This window comes from Mobula birostris, chromosome 10, assembly GCF_030028105.1.
Source record: "Mobula birostris isolate sMobBir1 chromosome 10, sMobBir1.hap1, whole genome shotgun sequence".
NCBI lineage: Eukaryota > Metazoa > Chordata > Chondrichthyes > Myliobatiformes > Myliobatidae > Mobula > Mobula birostris.
Window position 1 is genome coordinate 140,384,783 of NC_092379.1, and position 13,305 is coordinate 140,398,087.

Consider the following 13,305-nt stretch of genomic DNA (forward strand, 5'->3'; position numbering starts at 1 on the left):
TACAGTATTGTTGTTATGGGTGATTTCAACTTCCCTCATATTGACTGGCACCTCCTGACTGCAAGGGGGATAGATGGGGCTGAATTTGTCAGGTATGTTCAAGAAGGATTCTTGACACAGTATGTGGACCAGCCGACGAGAGGAGAGGCCATACTGGATCTAGTTCTGGGTAATGAACCTGGTTAGATGGCGGACCACTTGGTGGGGGAGCATTTTGATGAGAGTGATCACAACTCCCTTAGCTTCAGCATAGCTATGGAAAAGGATAAAAACAGACAAAATGGGAAAGTGCTTAACTGGGGAAGGGCTAACTATGAAGGGATGAGGCAGGAACTAGCGAGAGTAAATTGGAAACAGATGTTCAAGGGTGAAAGCACAGAAGTAATGTGGAGGAAGTTCAGGGACCACTTGTGCTGGATTCAGGATAGGTTTGTCCCACTGAGACAAGGAAAAAATGGTAGGAAAAGGGAACTGTGGCTGACGAAACGCGTGAGGCAACTCGTCAAGAGGAAGAAGGAAGCAGGAGGGGCTCATGAGAAATATAGGGTAGCCAGGAAGGAGCTTAAGAAAGGACTTAGGAGAACTCGAAGGGGGCATGAGAAGGCCTTGGCATGTAGGATTAAGGAGAACCCCAAGGCGTTCTATGCATATGTGAAGAACAGAAGGATGACAAGAATGAAGGTGGGGCTGCTAAAGGATAAAGAAGGCAACATGTGCCTGGAGGCGGAGGTAGTTGAGGAGGTCCTAAATGAATACTTTGCTTCAGTATTCACAAGTGAAAAGGACCTTGATCAGGGTGAGGTCGAAATAGAACAGGCCTGTGTGCTGGACAATGTGGAGATTAAGGAAGGAGAAGTGTTGGATCTTCTTAAAAACATCAAGATTGATAAGTCCCCAGGGCCGGACGTGATATACCCCAGGTTGCTGTGGGAAGTGAGAGAAGAGATCACTGGAGCAGTAGCTATGATCTTTGAATCCTCTTTGGCTGCAAGGGAGATGCCGGAGGATTGGAGAATGGCAAATGTAGTTCCCTTGTTTAAAAAAGGTAATAAGGAGAATCCTGGGAACTGTAGTCTTACATCTGAGTCTTACGTCGGTGGTCTGCAAACTACTGGGAAGGATTCTTAAGGATAGGATCTATGAGCATTTGGAGAAGTACAGTCTACTCAAGGATAGTCAACGTGGCTTTGTGAAGGGAAGCAAGCCTAATTGAGTTTTTTGAAGAGGTCACAAAAGAAATTGATGAGAGTAGGGTGGTAGATGTGGTCTACATGGATTTTAGCAAGGCATTTGACATGGTCCCCCACGAGAGACTCATCCAGAAAGTTATGAGGCATGGGATTAGTGGAACCTTGGCTGTTTGGATAAAAAACTTGCTTACAGGAAGAAAGCAGAGGGTAGTAGTGGAAGGAAAGTATTCTGCCTGGAGGTCAGTGACTAGTGGAGTGCCACAAGGATCTGTCCTGAGTCCCCTGCTGTTTGTGATTTTTATAAATGATCTGGATGAAGAGGTGGAAGGATGGGTGAGTAAGTTTGCAGATGACATGAAGACTGGAGGAGTTGTGGATGGAGCTGTAGGTTGTCGAAAGTTACAAGAGGATATAGACAGGATGCACAATTGGGCAGAAAAGTGGCAGATGATGTTCAATTTGGATAAGTGTGAGGTGATGCATTTTGGAAGGACAAACCAGAAGGCTGAGTACAGGGTTAATGGTCGGTTACTTAAGAGTGTGGATGAACAGAGGGACCTTGGGGTTCAAATCCATACATCCGTCAAGGTCGCTGCACAGGTTGATAGGATAGTTAAGAACTGGGGTCCCCAACCTTTTTTGCACCGTGGACTGGTTTAATATTGACAATATTCTTGCGGACTGGCTGACCAAGGGTGGGGGGTGTTCAAGTAGGGTTAAACTCACCTTAACATATCCTTTACAGTTAGGGTTGCCAGCTTTCTCACTCCCTAATAAGGGTCAAAAGTACCAGTTAAATCCCAGAACACCTGTGTTTACCCTGAGCAAAACTACCATGACCATGAAGCCTTGCATGGGCACCTGTGTGTGCATGTGTGATGTGTGCATATGTGACGTGCGCATGTGCTTACGTGCCGATTTTTTTCCAGAAATCGGTTTTGACGATATTGTTCAGCGAAACTATACTGTACATACATTATTTCTACTTTATATGGACTGTGTATTTTATCATATCATTCCTGCTTTTACTATATGTTAGTGTTATTTTAGGTTTTATGTGTTATTTGGTATGATTTGGTAGGTTATTTTTTGGGTCTGGGAACGCTCAAAAATTTTTCACATATAAATTAATGGTAATTGCTTCTTCGCTTCGCGCCATTTCAGCACAAAAGGTTTCATAGGAACGCTCTACCTTAGTGGGGGAAATACGGGACAAGGGCGGTCCTGTATGGGGCAAACCAATTTAGCCCAATATATGCGATGTCCCGGCAATACAGGACAGTTGGCAAACCTATGTTCAAGTTCAACTGTGCCTGACAGGGAATGAAGAAAGGTGCAGTTGATTCATATTGCTTCCTCGCGGCCCGGTGGTTGGGGACCGCTGGTTAAGAAGGCCTATGTGATGCTAGGCTTCATTAATAGGGGGATTGAGTTCAAGAGTAGAGAGGTCATGTTGCAACTCTACAAATCTCTGGTGAGACCACACTTAGACTATTGCGTTCAGTTCTGGTCACCTTATTATAGGAAGGATGTGGAAGCTATGGAGAGGGTGCAGAGGAGATTTACCAGGATGTTGCCTGGATTGGAAAACAAGTCTTATGAGGCAAGGTTAGCAGAGCTGGGACTTTTCTCTTTGGAGCGTAGAAGAATGAGAGGGGACTTGATAGAGGTCTACAAGATTATGAGAGGCATAGATAGGGTGGATAGCCAGTACCTGTTTCCCAGGGCACGAATAGCAAACACCAGAGGGCATATATAAGGGGGGGAAGTTTAGGGGAGACATCAGGGGTAAGTTTTTTACACAGAGGGTTGTCGTTGCTTGGAATGCCTTGCCAGGGATGGTGGTGGAGGCTAAAACATTAGGGGTATTTAAGAGCCTCTTGGACAGGCACATGGATGAAAGAAAAATAAAGGGTTATGGGGTAGTGTGGGTTTAGTACGTTTTTTAAGGAATATATGGGTCGGCACAATATCAAGGGCCGAAGGGCCTGTACTGTGCTGTAGTATTCTAGTGTCTAGTGTCTAAGGTCATAGCATATAGATCTTGAGGTGGGGCTTAGTGGGTGGCAGATGCTTCTCAGGGGTCATCAGGTGGCTCCCGGCCTTCTTAGATGTTTTATCAATTAGAGCCCACTGCATCTCCAGAGGGATCAACAGTGTGACCCAGTGTCCCAGGTGCACCCCCATAAACCCCTTCACATCTCTTCACCCACGGGCCATGTTAGGCCCAACTGCCATCAATTCTCTTCATCCATAACCAGTGGCTACTTGGCTCGGCTGCCTGCGAGAGTTCTGTTATAGCTTGCCGCTGCTCTTGGCCTCAGACTCCCCAATCCCTTCAGCAATCTGCCCATGGAAGTAACAGCCAACCTCTACTGGAAAAATCCGCACCTTCCTTCCATGCTGCCTAGCCTCTGTGGCCAGCTCAACGTATCTTACGTGTTTCCGCTGATAGACTGCATCTTCCCAGGGCACTGTGAGCTCTCAGATTACTACAGCCTTGAAACTCCTGGGACACAAGATCAGATCTGGTCTGAGGGTGGTAGTGTCTATCCCTGAGGAAAATATTAACCTTTTGTCAAGGTCGACAGCCATGTTCTAGGCACAAGCAGGCTCCGGTATGCCTGACACCAACTGTATCCATGAGGGTGGCACTGTCTGTCCTTGCCAGACAAAGACGATGGTGGTTCTTCCAGTCATATGGGGCTTAGAGTTGTTATTCAACCTTTGCTTCTCCGCAATGGATGCCAAGCATCTGAGGACCTGGCTGTGCCTCCGTGCGTGTCTTCCTCGAGTGAAGCTTACTTTGCAAGATGAGAGGACGTGCTTGAGGTTTTGCTGTTTTTGCTGTTCTTCCACAGAGTAGACAAGCTGGGTCTTCACCGAGCCACTGGTTCAGATTATTGGAAGTTCAGAGAACATCATAAACAGCTCTTATAAGGAAGCTAATCTTTCTTCCTTCCTTCTCCCATAAGTCTTTCCAGCTGAATTTTCCTTTCTTAATGTTTTCCCACTTTGTCCACTGTCCCTGTTTTCTCTGAGACACTGTACTTCCTCCACCAACATAGATCGTCTTTGCTTTTGTATTGTCGCCTTTTGTCCAATGAGCTTATCCGAGCCTGTGCCAAGGCGCACTCTTCCAGATTGACCACTTACCGGACACCAGGGACAATTTACAGCAACAAGTACCCCATACATCACCGCCTCACTATTTTCCTCTCTCTTTGCACCACTTATTGTTATACATTGTTATTGTAATCAATACCATTACTACTACGTCGACTCAGGCCTAGGGGGCCGGCGTCGGGCACGATGACGGACTCTCCACTTCTCCCTCTCCCTCATCAGTGTGTTCAGTTCATATACATTAGCCGTGCTGCTGTCTTCTAGGAGCGTGTTGACCATAGTCTTGGGAGGGCGCCCGGGGTTCACCCTCCCGTGCTTGGGCTCCCATATGATGACTAGGCTGGCAGGTAGCTCGGGGTGGCGTAGACAGTGCCCCGCTAGTTGCAGTCTTCTCGCCTCAGTTTTAGTGGAGAGCATCGGTAGGTCGTCATAGAGCTCAACGTTCGTCATGTGCTGTTGCCGACTCACGTCAAGAGCCATCCGGAGCATTCGTATATAGCAACCACCTAGAGACTTTCGCATAGTCTTGGTGAGTGTCCACGTCTCGCACCCGTACGTGAGAATGGACTCTATGACTGCTATGAAAATCCTCTTTTTAAGCCCTCTGGTCAGGTTCGACTTCCAGATTTCCTTCATGTCGTTCATAGCCCTCCACGCCAGCACCTTCCGTATCCTTATGTCCTTCTCCGAACTCATCATTCTTGACCCGAGGTACTTGTAGTCAAAGACTTTCTTAATGGTATCATTCTCTATGGTCTTGAGAGTACCTTCGTCGCAGTTAAACTCCATGTACTCTGTCTTTTAGGTGAAGTCCTAATTTTAATCAATACATATTATATACATACCATTGCTTAGCACAATGCTTTACAGTGATATATTTCGTATTTGTATTACATGTCACTGTAAAGGACTGTGCTAACCTCTACGCTACCATTCCACCTTGTGATGAAGGGTCTCTACCTGAAACGTTGACTGGCCATTTCCCTTTGTGGATGCTGCCTGACCTGTTGAGTTCCTCCATCTCCTTTAGGAATTGCTCCAGATTCCAGACTCTGCCCTCTTGTGCCTCTAACAATCACTGGTAACAATTATATCTCTCCGCATTCAGAATCAGAACTTATAAAAGAAATAAATCATGCAATAAAAGCAACAATGAGGCAGTGTTCAGGGTTCATGGACCATTCAGAAATCTGATGATGTTCCTGAACACAAAAAGTGGAATCAAATGTCAGCCAAATTTAATCACGCCATGACTGATCTAGAACATGGAACATGGAACAGTACAAGTACACTATGAGACCTTCTGTCCGTAATCATATTAACCATTATTAACCTATTCCACAATCTAACCCTTCCCTTCCTACAACCCCATGGCCCTCCATTTTTCTTACATCCTTATGCCTAAGAGTCACTTAAATTTCCCTAATGTAACAGTCTCTATCCCCATCTATTCCTACTGTAACACCATTCCGGGCAGTGTTCCAAGCACCCACCACTCCATGTAAAAAAAAACACCTCTGTTGTCTCCTCTAAACTTTCCTACACTCACATTAAACAAATGTCCTCTTGGTATTGTTATTGCAATCCTGGGGAAAACCTAGGACTTAGTTTTCTCTGCTTGTCCGCTCACTCTTGTTATTCGAAACTTTTTTTATCTCAGTCTTGAAAATGACTCTTTGACCAGTTTGCACTACAATGGATGATTTTTTAAGAACAAAAGAAATTCTGCAGATGCTGGAAATCCAAGCAACACACACAAAATGCTGGAGGAACTCAGCAGGCCAGGCAACATCTGTGGAAAAATGTAAGTCGACGTTTTGGGCCAAGACCCTTCGGCTTTGTTTGCCTCTGTTCGAAATGTTGTCTTCCTTTTTGTAATTTTGTATCATTTATGTTTTTATTCTGAATGTTGTGTGTCTAATGCTATGTGCCCATCATGCTGCAGGTGACATTGAAGCACCCGGAACAGACCCACATGTTCATGGGGAGAACATACAATCTTCTTACAGACAAGGGTGGGAATCGATCTCTGATCATTAATTGTCAGTTGCTGGTGCAGTAAAGCGTTATGCTAACAATTACACTACTGTGACTGTGATAACTGCTTCAATTCGTTTTATCATTGCATTTGAATTGATTATTTCTTATATCCTTCACGTACGTTATGCCTACATCAAAATGTGCAATGTGAAATTTATAGTAATTTGTAATAAATAGTATGTACAAGAGGACAGTCAATATCACATTGAAATGCAATTGTATCAGCATGAATTAATCAGTCTGATGGACTGGTGGAAGAAGCTGTCTCGGAGCCTGCTGGTCCTGGCTTTTCTGCTGTGGTACCGTTTCCAGGATGGTAACAGCTGGAACAGTTGGTGGTTGGGGTGACTTGGGTCCCCAGTTACCGTTCGGGCCCTTTTACGCACCTGTCTCTGTAAATGTCTTGAGTAGTGGGTAGTTCACAACTACAGATGCACTGGGCTGTCCGTACCACTCTCTGCAGAGTCCTGCATTTGAGGAAAGTACATTCTCATACCAGGTAGTGATGCAGCCAGTCTGAATGCTCTTAATTGTGCCCCTTTAGAATGTCCTTAGGATTTGGGGACTCATGCCAAATTTCTTCAACCATCTGAGGTGAAAGAGGTGCTGTTGTGCTTTTTTCACCACACAGCCGGTATGCACAAACCATGCAAGATCCTCGGTGATGTGTAGGCTGAGGAACTTAAAGCTGTTCATCCCCTCAACCCCAGATCTATTGATGTCAATAGAGGTTAGCCTGTCTCCATTCCTCCTGAAGTCCACAATCAGCTCCTTTGATTTTGCGACATTGAGGGAGAGGTTGTTTTCTTGACACCACTGTGTCAGGGTGATGGCTTCTTCCCTGTAGGCTGCCTCATTATTATTTGAATTCAGGCCAATCAATGTAGTAATGTCAGCAAATTTAATTAACAGATTGGAGCTGTGGATGGCGACACAGTCATAGGTATACAGGGAGTAAACGAGGGGGCCCTGATGCTGTGTTGAGGGTCAGAGGGGCAGATGTGAGGGAGTCCACTCTTACCAGCTGCCTGCAATCTGGCTGTGATCCAGGATCCAGCTGCACAAGGCAGGGTGAAGGCCAAGGTCTCTGAGCTTCTTGTTGAGCATGGAGGGAATTATGGTGTTGAATGCTGAACTGTAATCCAAGAACAGCATTCTCACATAAGCATCCTTCTTCTCCAAGTGTGTAAGGACAGTGTGTAGAGCTGTGGCTATTGCATCATCTGTTGATTGGTTATATCTGTACGCAAATTGTAGGGAGTCCAGTCTGGGAGGTAGCATACTGCAGACGTAGTCCTTGACCAGCCTCTCAAAGCACTTGGTAATTATTGCGCTTGGTGTGACAGGATGCCAGTTGTTCAGCCTTGTTACCTTGGTCTTTTCAGGAAAAATGGTGGATGTTTTGAAGCAGGAGGGCACTTTACACTGGGAGAGGGAGAGATCAAAAAGTGCAGTCCTGTGGCCGTTCAGTCATTGGAAGCACCTGTGTACATCAGCCTCAGAGGTCATCAAGGTGCAGGTCGCACTGGCCGCTCTGCACAACGGTTCAGTGTTGGCGACATCGAACCGAGCGTAAAAATGATTTAGCTCATCTGGAAGAGAGGCAGTGATGTTGGCAGAACCACTGTGCTTTGCTTTGAAGTCTGTGATGTGTGCAAATCTTTCCATAAGCTGGGTGTGTTGTTGGTGGAGAGTTGTGCCTGGATCTTGTCCCTGTATAGCCATTTCACTGCCTTGATAACTTTGCGTAGATCGTAGCTACATTTCTTGAGTTCCTGCTGGTTACCGGCAGTGAAAGCTCTGTCTTGCATGGTAAGTGCAGCACACATGGAACTGTTGATCCTGGGTTTCTGGTTTGGATAGTCTCTGACCAATTTTTGGGGGATAACATCCACAATGCACTTCTGGATGAAGCTTGTGAGCCCTTCCGTGAACTCGGAGACATCCTCATCACAAAAGGCATTCCAGCTGATGTCATCAACGCAGTCCTGTAGCATGGAGGCCGACTGGTCGGACCAACAGTGGACAGTTTTAACTTTGGTCGCCTCTTGTTTCAGCTCCTGCCTGTACACGGGCAGAAGCAAGATGAAGGAATGGTCAGAATTTCTAAACAGTGGACGGAGGAGCGTCTTGTAAGAGTGTGGAAGGGAGAGTAGCAGTGGTCCAGTATTCCATCTCCCCATGTGCTCACCTGGATGTGTTGACAAAACCTTGGAGAGACTTCAGACAGTGATGCTCTATTAAAGACACCAGTGGCGATGAAGGCACCCACTGGGTGTACAGTCTCCAGGGTGCTGATGGTCTCGTCCAGTTCTTTGACAGCCAGGTCAGTATCAGCCTGCGGAGGAATATACACGGCTGTGATAATAACAGTCGTGAACTCCCTAGGCAGCCAGAAAAGTTTACACAGCAGCCCAAAGTACTCCAGATATGGGGAACAAAAGGATTTGAAGGCATGCACATTCCAGGGGTCACACCAAACAATATTGACCATGAAGCATATCCCACCTCCTTTACTCGTCCCTGAGAGGTTTTTAGAACTGTCCGCCTGGAACAGGGAGAACCCAAAGGGGCTCGATGGCATGATCCGGTATCTCCTCTATCAGCCAGGTCTCCACAAAGCAGAAAATGTTACATTCCTTTGTTTCCCGCTGATAGGTGATTGTGGCTCTCAGTTCGCACATCTGGTTTTCCAGGGATTGAACGTTAGTCAGGGGTATGCTAGGGAGCAACAGCTAATTAGCCCGCCATCTCACCCTCATCAGGACACCGGCCCTTCTCTCTCGCCTCCAGCGCTGCTTCCAAGGAAGTGGCGATGTAATAAATGAGCCTCCCATGGATCGCGTAAGCAGGGGTTCCCAGTATATAAAAGGTGGCATGCTCTGGGTAAATGCCATCTTCCCAATGTTCAGAAGAGTCAGTCATTCATATCTGATGTGACTATCAGCTTCTTGAACAAGAAATGTGAAGGAAATTGCAGAAAAGAGCAGTATACTGTAAAGTTGGTATGGAGTTCGCAACACGGCTGACATACAGGGAGCCATCTTGCCGTACAAAAGAGAGTGCACGCGTACATGTACGTGCGCACAGTATGTGACATTAAACTCAACTTTATCTTTGGTTCTTCTTCCGCAGCCTCTGCTGCAGGAAATCCCAAGGATTCTAAGCTATCTGAAAAAGAAAATACTCCTACATCTTCATGCCTGGCTCCAAACTCTCCTGAGAAGGAAAGCATCCTCCCTACATCCATCCAGTCTAGATGAAGGGAACATGGGGGCCTTCAAAATGAGGCCTTCCGTTGGTCAGGGTTGACCATGGATGTTGCATCCTAGTCATCTACATGGTGGGCAAGCTGGTTCACATGCCAGGGCAGTATGATATAGAGAACAAGCTGTTGCTCACGTAGCAGGCTGCCCCTCTCCACACAGCTGATGAATCCAAAGGAATGGCAGAGACCGATGCAGTTTGGCACCAGAGGCATTGCAGGAGTTGCCAGTCAGCATTGAGTTCTTCGGGACTCCATCCCCATATTTTTCCTCAGAGTTTACTCTCAAGGCCTTCCCTATGAGTGGGTATAGCCACTAGACAGTGGAGGTTTGAGATCAGTTTACCTTCTCCAAGATGAGCAGCCAAACATAGCAGGTGAGTCTCATCTGCTCCAAGTGACTGGTTTTAAGGCACCAGTAACCCACCTCTGCCCCTTTTCCTGTCAGTAGGAATGGTCCCCAGGGCTTTTTAGCTAAGCCATATGTGAAGGCCGGGAGCTGGACTTGGTTTTCGGAAGCTATTTGAGATACATGTCATTGGGAGCACTTAATGGGTAGATGGAGCTTATTCCTGCTACTCCCTCCTCCACAGCCCCATCCCCACCAGCTATAATATCATTAAGGAACTAAGATACAACCTGTTGACATTAAGTCAAAGTCAAGGTAAATTTATAATCAAAGTACACATGTATCATCACATTCTCACCTAGAGTCATTTTCTTGCAGGCATTTACAGGAAAATAAAGAAATACAATAGAATTTATGAAAGCTATATATAAACAAAGAACGACAGCCAATGTGAAAATAAGACAAACAGTGCAAAACAAAGATAATACTAAGAACAGGAGCTGTAAAGCTCTTGGAAGTGAGTCTGTAGGTTGTGGAAACAGTTCAGAGTTGAGGTGAGTGACATTATCCTCAATTCAGTTGAACCAATGAAATGAAAAGTCTGCTTGTTAACAGTGTGACAGCCCAATCACAATCAACAACTCTAGAACCTAGCTACCGTATTCTGAAGTGATTTTCATCAGTGAGGACAGATTGAATGTTCAACCCCTTCAAAGTCACCCCCCCTCCCTTACAGCACAAACTACGTTTCATTCTCCTCAGCTGCAATCCTTTTAATCATGCACTGACGTCACCACTCATTACTCACAGGTAATATGTCTTGGAGATCTTTATTTCTCTCTTTTCTGTATTATGTCAAACAGTTTAATGGCTTCTGTGAATAACTGGCCAACGACCTCTCAGAGTGGAGAAGGATGACATTGATATCTTGAAAAGTTTGGAAGTATGTGAGGTGAACTTATTCAAACTTACAGGATTTTAAGGGGATTAAAACATCTGAAATGCTTTCACTAGAAAGAGAATAATAAACAAGGGGATGTAGTTGCAAAATTAAAAGCCGGTCATTTAAAACTGGGTCACTGAGGTCAGAGGTCCATGGGAGTCCAGAAGTGGAGGCCTGGAAATCAAAATCGTGACTGGAGAATCCTGGGATGAATTCCAAAGATTAAGGACGTCCATCATCCAGACCATGCTCTCTTCTCACAGCTGCCATCAGGGTGGAGACATTGGAGCCTCAGGTCCCACACCACCAGCCTCAGATGCAGTTCTTTCTCTTCAGCTATCAGGGTCCTGAACCAGTGTGGATAACCTCAGCAATAAGCTATCACACAACCTATGGACTCAATTTCAAATACTCTACAACTTATGTTCTCACTGTTATTTATTACTTACTTATTTGTTTGAATTTATTTAAAATTTGAATTTGAATTTATTTAAATCTTACATCCATCCCACAAAATGATGGAGTAAAAATCTTTGTGTTATAACTTAATCACAATGTACAAACATGTGAATTTATAAGTGTCGTGGCTTGCAGAAAGAAACCGTCCCATAGGCTGGTATAGTCATGGTCATAGTCATAGTCATACTTTATTAATCCCGGGGGAAACTGGTTTTCGTTACAGTTGCTCCATAAATAATAAATAGTAATAGAACCATAAATAGTTAAATAGTAACATGTAAATTATGCCAGTAAATTATGAAATAAGTCCAGGACCAGCCTATTGGCTCAGGGTGTCTGACCCTCCAAGGGAGGAGTTGTAAAGTTTGACGGTCACAGGCAGGAATGACTTCCTATGATGCTCTGTGTTGCATCTCGGTGGAATGAGTCTCTGGTTGAATGTACTCCTGTGCCCAACCAGTACATTATGTAGTGGATGGGAGACATTGACCAAGATGGCATGCAACTTGGACAGCATCCTCTTTTCAGACACCACCATCAGAGAGTCCAGTTCCAACCCCACAACATCACTGGCCTTACGAATGAGCTAATTGATTCTGTTGGTGTCTGCCACCCTCAGCCTGCTGCCCCAGCACACAACAGCAAACATGATTACACTGGCCACCACAGACTCGTAGAACATCCTCAGCATCGTCCGGCAGATGTTAAAGGACCTCAGTCTCCTCAGGAAATAGAGACGGCTCTGACCCTTCTTGTAGACAGCCTCAGTGTTCTTTGACCTGTCCAGCTTATTGTCAATTTGTATCCCCAGGTATTTGTAATCCTCCACCATGTCCACACTGACCACCTGGATGGAAACAGGGGTCACTGGTACCTTAGCTCTCCTCAGGTCTACCACCAGCTCCTCAGTCTTTTTCACATTAAGCTGCAGATAATTCTGCTCACACCATGTGACAAAATTTCCTACCGTAGCCCTGTACTTAGCCTCATCTCCCTTGCTGATGCATCCAACTATGGCAGAGTCATCCGAAAACTTCTAAAGATGACAAGACTCTGTGCAGTAGTTGAAGTCCGAGGTGTAAATGGTGAAGAGAAAGGTAGACAAGACAGTCCCCTGTGGAGCCCCAGTGCTGCTGATCATTCTGTCGGACACACAGTGTTGCAAGCACATGTACTGTGGTCTGCCATTCAGGTAATCAAGAATGCATGACACCAGGAAAGCATCCACCTGCATCGCTGTCAGCTTCTCCCCCAGCAGAGCAGGGCAGATGGCGTTGAACGCACTGGAGAAGTCAAAAAACATGACCCTCACAGTGCTCGCTGGCTTGTCCAGGTGGGCGTAGACACGGTTCAGCAGGTAGACGATGGCATCCTCAACTCCTAGTTGGGGCTGGTAGGCGAACTGGAAGGGATCTAAGTGTGGCCTGACCATAGGCCGGAGCAGCTCCAGAACAAGTCTCTCCAGGGTCTTCATGATGTGGGAGATCAATGCCACCGGTCTGTAGTCATTGAGGCCGCTGGGGCGTGGCGTCTTCGGCACAGGGACGAGGCAGGACTTCTTCCACAATACAGGAACCCTCCGGAGCCTCAGGCTCAGGTTGAATACATGGCGAAGTACTCCACATAGCTGAGGGGCACAGGCTTTGAGCACCCTGGTCCTGACACCATCCGGTCCTGCAGCCTTGCTTGGGTTGAGACGTTTCAGCTGTCTTCTCACCTGTAGAGCTGTGAAGTCCACTGTGAAGTTCGTCCTGGCTTTCATGCTGTAGTACCATTTGCCAGATGGAAGCAGCTGAAACAGTTTATGGTTGGGATGACTGGTGTCCCTGATGATCTTCCAGCCCTTCTTTCTGCACCTGCATAAGTAATTGTCCTCAATGACGGGAAGTTCACAGCCACAGATGCGCTGGGCTGTCCCTACCACTCTCTGCAG